General features: G+C 38.3%; 1 pseudogene; it reads left to right on the plus strand.

Annotated features, from left to right (window-relative positions):
* The first annotated feature begins 218 nt into the window (after nucleotides 1-218).
* On the plus strand, nucleotides 219-3,272 carry LOC119868209 (annotated as a pseudogene).
* Nucleotides 3,273-7,557: the final 4,285 nt, after the last annotated feature.

Here is a 7,557-nt window from a genome sequence, read left to right on the forward strand (position 1 = left end):
TTATTACTTCTAAATCTAAAGTGTATGCCTTATAGATATCATATTGCTGGATCTTTTTAAAAAATTAACTTTTATAGTGTATGCACCTAATCTCAGCTGGTCTGCTGGAGACCCCCTGAGCACCAACCCTAGTCCCCTGCGCGGTCCCATTTGTGCTCCAACAAGATGAAAGAAACTATCGTGAACCAGGAGAAACTAGCCAAACTGCAAGGACAAGTGCGCATTGGTGGAAAAGGAACTGCTCGCGGAAAGAAGAAGGTGGTTCATAGAACAGCTACAGCAGATGATAAAAAAACTTCAGTTCTCCTTAAAGAAGTTAGGGGTAAACAGTATCTCTGGTATTGAAGAAGTGAATATGTTCACAAACCAAGGAACAGTGATCCATTTTAACAACCCTAAAGTTCAGGAATCCCTGGCAGCGAACACTTTCACCATTACAGGCCCTGCTGAGACAAAGCAGCTGACAGAAATGGTACCCAGTATCTTTTTTTTTTTGTTTTGTTTTTTTATTTTTTATTGGTGTTCAATTTACTAACATACAGAATAACCCCCAGTGCCCATCACCCATTCACTCCCACCCCCCGCCCTCCTCCCCTTCCAACACCCCTAGTTCGTTTCCCAGAGTTAGCAGTCTTTACGTTCTGTCTCCCTTTCTGATATTTCCCACACATTTCTTCCCCCTTCCCTTATATTCCCTTTCACTATTATTTATATTCCCCAAATGAATGAGAACATATAATGTTTGTCCTTCTCCGACTGGCTTACTTCACTCAGCATAATACCCTCCAGTTCCATCCACGTTGAAGCAAATGGTGGGTATTTGTCATTTCTAATAGCTGAGTAATATTCCATTGTATACATAAACCACATCTTCTTTATCCATTCATCTTTCGTTGGACACCGAGGCTCCTTCCACAGTTTGGCTATCGTGGCCATTGCTGCTATAAACATCGGGGTGCAGGTGTCCCGGCGTTTCACTGCATCTGTATCTTTGGGGTAAATCCCCAGCAGTGCAATTGCTGGGTCGTAGGGCAGGTCTATTTTTAACTCTTTGAGGAACCTCCACACAGTTTTCCAGAGTGGCTTCACCAGTTCACATTCCCACCAACAGTGTAAGAGGGTTCCCTTTTCTCCACATCCTCTCCAACATTTGTTGTTTCCTGCCTTGTTAATTTTCCCCATTCTCACTGGTGTGAGGTGGTATCTCATTGTGGTTTTGATTTGTATTTCCCTGATGGCAAGTGATGCAGAGCATTTTCTCATATGCATGTTGGCCATGTCTATGTCTTCCTCTGTGAGATTTCTGTTCATGTCTTTTGCCCATTTCATGATTGGATTGTTTGTTTCTTTGGTGTTGAGTTTAATAAGTTCTTTATAGATCTTGGAAACTAGCCCTTTATCTGATATGTCATTTGCAAATATCTTCTCCCATTCTGTAGGTTGTCTTTGAGTTTTGTTGACTGTATCCTTTGCTGTGCAAAAGCTTCTTATCTTGATTAAGTCCCAATAGTTCATTTTTGCTTTTGTTTCTTTTGCCTTCGTGGATGTATCTTGCAAGAAGTTACTATGGCCGAGTTCAAAAAGGGTGTTGCCTGTGTTCTTCTCTAGGATTTTGATGGAATCTTGTCTCACATTTAGATCTTTCATCCATTTTGAGTTTATCTTTGTGTATGGTGAAAGAGAGTGGTCTAGTTTCATTCTTCTGCATGTGGATGTCCAATTTTCCCAGCACCATTTATTGAAGAGACTGTCTTTCTTCCAATGGATAGTCTTTCCTCCTTTATCGAATATTAGTTGCCCATAAAGTTCAGGGTCCACTTCTGGATTCTCTATTCTGTTCCACTGATCTATGTGTCTGTTTTTGTGCCAGTACCACACTGTCTTGATGACCACAGCTTTGTAGTACAACCTGAAATCTGGCATTGTGATGCCCCCAGATATGGTTTTCTTTTTTAAAATTCCCCTGGCTATTCGGGGTCTTTTCTGATTCCACACAAATCTTAAAATAATTTGTTCTAACTCTCTGAAGAAAGTCCATGGTATTTTGATAGGGATTGCATTAAACCTGTATATTGCCCTGGGTAACATTGACATTTTCACAATATTAATTCTGCCAATCCATGAGCATGGAATATTTTTCCATCTCTTTGTGTCCTCCTCAATTTCTTTCAGAAGTGTTCTATAGTTTTGAGGGTATAGATCCTTTACATCTTTGGTTAGGTTTATTCCTAGGTATCTTATGCTTTTGGGTGCAATTGTAAATGGGATTGACTCCTTAATTTCTCTTTCTTCAGTCTCATTGTTAGTGTATAGAAATGCCACTGACTTCTGGGCATTGATTTTGTATCCTGCCACGCTACCGAATTGCTGTATGAGTTCTAGCAATCTTGGGGTGGAGACTTTTGGGTTTTCTATGTAGAGTATCATGTCATCGGCGAAGAGGGAGAGTTTGACTTCTTCTTTGCCAATGTGAATGCCTTTAATGTCTTTTTGTTGTCTGATTGCTGAGGCTAGGACTTCCAGTACTATGTTGAACAGCAGTGGTGAGAGTGGACATCCCTGTCTTGTTCCTGATCTTAGGGGAAAGGCTCCCAGTGCTTCCCCATTGAGAATGATATTTGCTGTGGGCTTTTCATAGATGGCTTTTAAGATGTCGAGGAATGTTCCCTCTATCCCTACACTCTGAAGAGTTTTGATCAGGAATGGATGCTGCATTTTGTCAAATGCTTTCTCTGCATCCAATGAGAGGATCATATGGTTCTTAGTTTTTCTCTTGCTGATATGATGAATCACATTGATTGTTTTACGGGTGTTGAACCAGCCTTGTGTCCCAGGGATAAATCCTACTTGGTCATGGTGAATAATTTTTTTAATGTATTGTTGGATCCTATTGGCCAGTATCTTGTTGAGAATTTTTGCATCCATGTTCATCAGGGATATTGGTCTGTAATTCTCCTTTTTGGTGGGGTCTTTGTCTGGTTTTGGAATTAAGGTGATGCTGGCCTCATAGAACGAATTTGGAAGTACTCCATCTCTTTCTATCTTTCCAAACAGCTTTAGGAGAATATGGTACCCAGTATCTTAAACCAGCTTGGTGCAGACAGTCTGACTAGTTTAAGACTGGCTGAAGCTCTGCCCAAACAATCTGTGGATGGAAAAGCACCACTTGCTACCGGAGAGGATGATGATGATGAAGTTCCAGATCTTGTGGAGAATTTTGATGAAGCTTCCAAGAATGAAGCAAACTGAATTGAGTCAACTTCTGAAGAAGAGGGATCCCTGGGTGGCTTGGGATCCCTGGGTGGCTCAGTGGTTTAGCGCCGCCTTCAGCTCAGGGTGTGATCCTGGAGACCCAGGATCGAGTCCCACGTGGGGCTCCCTGCATGGAGCCTGCTTCTCCCTCTGCCTGTGTCTCTGCCTCTCTCTCTCTCTCTGTGTCTTATGAATAAATAAGTAAAATCTTAAAAAAAATTTCTGAAGAACATAAAACTTGAAGAAGTTACTGGGAGCTGCTATTTTATATTATTACTGCTTTTTAAAATTTTGTTCATGCCTCGGTGTCCAACGAAAGATGAATGGATAAAGAAGATGTGGTTTATGTATACAATGGAATATTACTCAGCTATTAGAAATGACAAATACCCACCATTTGCTTCAACGTGGATGGAACTGGAGGGTATTATGCTGAGTGAAGTAAGCCAGTCGGAGAAGGACAAACATTATATGTTCTCATTCATTTGGGGAATATAAATAATAGTGAAAGGGAATATAAGGGAAGGGGGAAGAAATGTGTGGGAAATATCAGAAAGGGAGACAGAACGTAAAGACTGCTAACTCTGGGAAACGATCTAGGGGTGGTAGAAGGGGAGGAGGGCGGGGGGTGGGATTGAATGGGTGACGGGCACTGGGTGTTATTCTGTATGTTAGTAAATTGAACACCAATAAAAAAAAAATCAAAAAAAAAATAAAATAAAATTTTGTTCATGGATCTGATAAAATCTAGATCTCTAATATTTTTAAGCCCAAGCCCCTTAGGCACTGCAGCTCTTTTCAGTTTTTGCTTATACACAATTCATTCTTTGCAGCTAATTAAGCTGAAGAATCCTGGGAATAAAGTTTTAAACAAGGTTAATAAAGTTCTTTGCCTACGAAAATAAATTAAATTAAATTAAATTAAATTAAATTAAATTAACTTTTATAATTTGTGCCTTTTGGTTGAATTGTTTTATCTATCCAATTTAATGTTATTACTGATATGGTTCTGATTTTCATACCATTTTACTATTTGTTTTCTACATGTTTCATGTCTATTTTTGTCTTACGCCCTCTTTTACGATCTCATTTTTTCTTGAGTGCCTATTTTGTATTGTACTTTTTTTATTTCTTTAATTATTTCAAACTATATTTTTTAGGTATTTTTCTTATTTTGAGGTATTTTTCTTGGTTGCTCTTGGGTTTCCAATATTTAGTTTAATTTATTAAAATTTACTTCAGATTTGTACTAACATAATTCTAAAACACTGGCATTTTTATTTCTTTTTGCTATTTATTAGCTTTGTTGTCTTAGATAAGCCCCTTTATCCTTATGCCTTTAAGAATTAGGCATAAAGAAGTTAGTAAGAATTAGCTTCTGACTTTAGTCCTTGTATTTACAGATCCAGATCCAGAGATTTTTTAAGCCTTAGAATGGTTCAAAAGCCACACATTTTATTAGTGGAATTATTAGCTTCTAGTGAGTGGTTTGCATTAGAAAAAGCAGATCCTTATATTTGCTCATAAACAAGATAATTTGAACAGAGTTGTAAGCCCTGTAGCAAAAGAAGATGCGGTTATAATTATTAGTCCAGAAATTATCAGAAATAATGAAGGAATTATTAGTTGTATGACTTGGGCAAGTTACCTAACCTTTCTGTGCCTCATTTTTCTTGACTATAAAATAGGAGTAATAACAGTATCTACATCATGGAGTTGTACAGTTTAGGTAAATAAATATAGTCAAAGCACTTAGAATATTGCCTGGCATATATAATGCTCAAGACAATTTTTTATTGTTATTATTATTACTTTGATATTTTTCTAACCTATAGCAAGAATTCAAGGCTTCTGAGCACTTTACAAAGCTCTTTGGTGAAAACATTCATTTTCTCTACCACCCTTGACTGTAGCAATGGAACTTGCTATTATCTAAGACTAGTTAATGAGAAAGAAATTTCAGATGTTAGAGAAACATCTTAGAGGTGATGGTGCTCTAGTGTGAAGGATGAGCTAAAAATCTTTCAGGGACTGTGCTTGAAAACATGTTTTCTGCCCTTTCAGAAATGTAATGTCTGGTGTTGTGAGCTGATTTGGAGCCTGACCTTGTGGTCCCTTCTTCTCACTGAAGCAAAAGAAGATTGTATTTTAAAAGAAAGGCTGTAAGGTTCAGGACCTTGAACCTTTTTTTGTTCCTTTGTTGTTGTTGTTGTTGTTGTTCCTTTATTTACTGAATGGCTTCAAGACATTTGATAATTAATGCAAAGTTAGTAACTAAATGATTTTTCTTCTTAGAACACTGCCCAGGTTTATATAGGCACTGTGTTCATTTAGAGAATGAGATTTACCAAAACTAGATCCTAAACTATAGGCATAGTGAAAATTCTTTAGTTACATTTGTAATGTTTCTAAGGTAATTAGCACAGTGTTGGGTCCCTGGTACTTGAGGTGAATTCACCCAGTACTTTGATATTGTTGGCAGAAAAGTAAAAAATGAGTTGAGTTTGGAGTGTGAAGATCCCAACCATCTGTCTGTTCTTATTCAAGTGAATTCCCAGTTAGAAGTTAGTCATATTTGTTACTTTCATTTCAAACAGATAAAGAGGAAATGTGTACTCACTCCCCCAGGTAGTTCCCAATGCACTTTTTCAGCTGCATATTCATTCCCCCTGCCCCCAGTGGCAAGTACATCAGCAACTCAATGAAAAAGTTTGAGGACTTTTTGGGTTAAGTTGTGTGGCCATAAACTGGCTGGAGAACACCCTGGAAAAGCTTTCATTTTCCCTCTTCTACCTTCCAAATATTAGAGGAAGTAAAACTGGAGTGTTTGCAGTGAAGAGTAAGAGGAGTGAGGTGAGGACAAAAGAGAATAGTAGTGAATAAACTTCAGTAATTTCTTGTTCATGGGCCTTTTTTTAATATGTGTGTAGTCCTTGTTCTAAAATAACACCTTGATGTGGACCTGTTTGTAAATGAATCTAATGGCACGTGTTTTCCACTGAGGAGGAAAAAAAACTCCACACACTGCTGCTTTGCTCAAGCAAGAGAGAAATGTTCTGGAAAAAGAGTTTTTGTAAACACTATTAATATTAATTTTGTATTAATCAGATATAGACCCTATCTTCTTGGTGTTTACAGTTGGGAGAAACTGACAATTAGATTATCACACAAATGAAAAATTACACAATAGCATGTAAAATTATATCTGTGATGAATGCAATAGAGCAGAGGCACACAGTTCTGGAAGAGCATATAGTAAAGTGGATATGACCTGACCTAAGCATTAAGGAAGGGCTTTCTGAATGCATGATTACTGGTATAATTTCTGAAGGAAGAATAAGAACTTGGTGAAAGGGAAGACAGGGGAAAGGAGAGTTTCAGGCAGGGGTAATAGCATGTGGAAATGTCCATGGTATGAGTGATCAATTTTATTCTAGGAAGTTGAAAGTAGATCAGTGAGGCTGGAGCTCAGATAGAGGAAGAGTGATGCTAGGTCATGCAACCCATAGATATGTTAAAGATCTCGTCCTTTGTGAGATTAATCAGAAAGGTACTTAAGTACCTTAGGGAGAAATGAATCAGATGACAGGAAAAAAATAGTGAGCTGGTCATACAGTGACCATGACTATAGGTTTACTTTAATCACTACTGTTCACTGAGTTGCTAAAATTGTGCACTCTTCCCAAAAGCTCTTCTTAACCTTTTTTTCTTCGCAATCTTCCTATCCACCTCCTCTCACTTCACACCTTCTGCATTTGACCACTTGGGTCTGGCCACCAAGGAAAGATTTCCTCTTCCTTTTTTGGCTTATTTAAATAGTAATCATCCATCATGGTCCAACTCACCACCTCCTCCTCTGCAGGAAGTCCTCCTGACCTTATCCATGGGACTTTATCTCCATTCTCTGAACCTTTATAGAACTTAATCTTTCCATATAACTACTTTAGTATTTTTCAAAATTTGCCTTTGGTATCTCTTTAATGTATCTTTTATCCCCAGTTAGACTGTGAGGCACTGGAGGGAAGTGACTATATCTTTCTCTTGTAGATTGACGAATGCACCAATAATGGGTCTAAACCCAGAGTGGGTGAATGACCACTTGTGGAGACTTAGCCAATGTCAGCAACTGACAGAAATAGACATACCTGAGATAAGTGGAGAGGGGAACAGAAAGAACAGAACCTAGGAGTGGGGGAGAGGGGGAGGAACAGAGAAGTGTTTTTTAGAATCAATCACAAGAAATTAAGGCTTATATCAGCTTCACACTTACTTGTTACTGGCCTTGACTGTTAGTGAGAATAAACA

The sequence above is a fragment of the Canis lupus genome, chromosome X (assembly GCF_011100685.1).
Source record: "Canis lupus familiaris isolate Mischka breed German Shepherd chromosome X, alternate assembly UU_Cfam_GSD_1.0, whole genome shotgun sequence".
NCBI classification, from domain to species: Eukaryota; Metazoa; Chordata; class Mammalia; order Carnivora; family Canidae; genus Canis; species Canis lupus.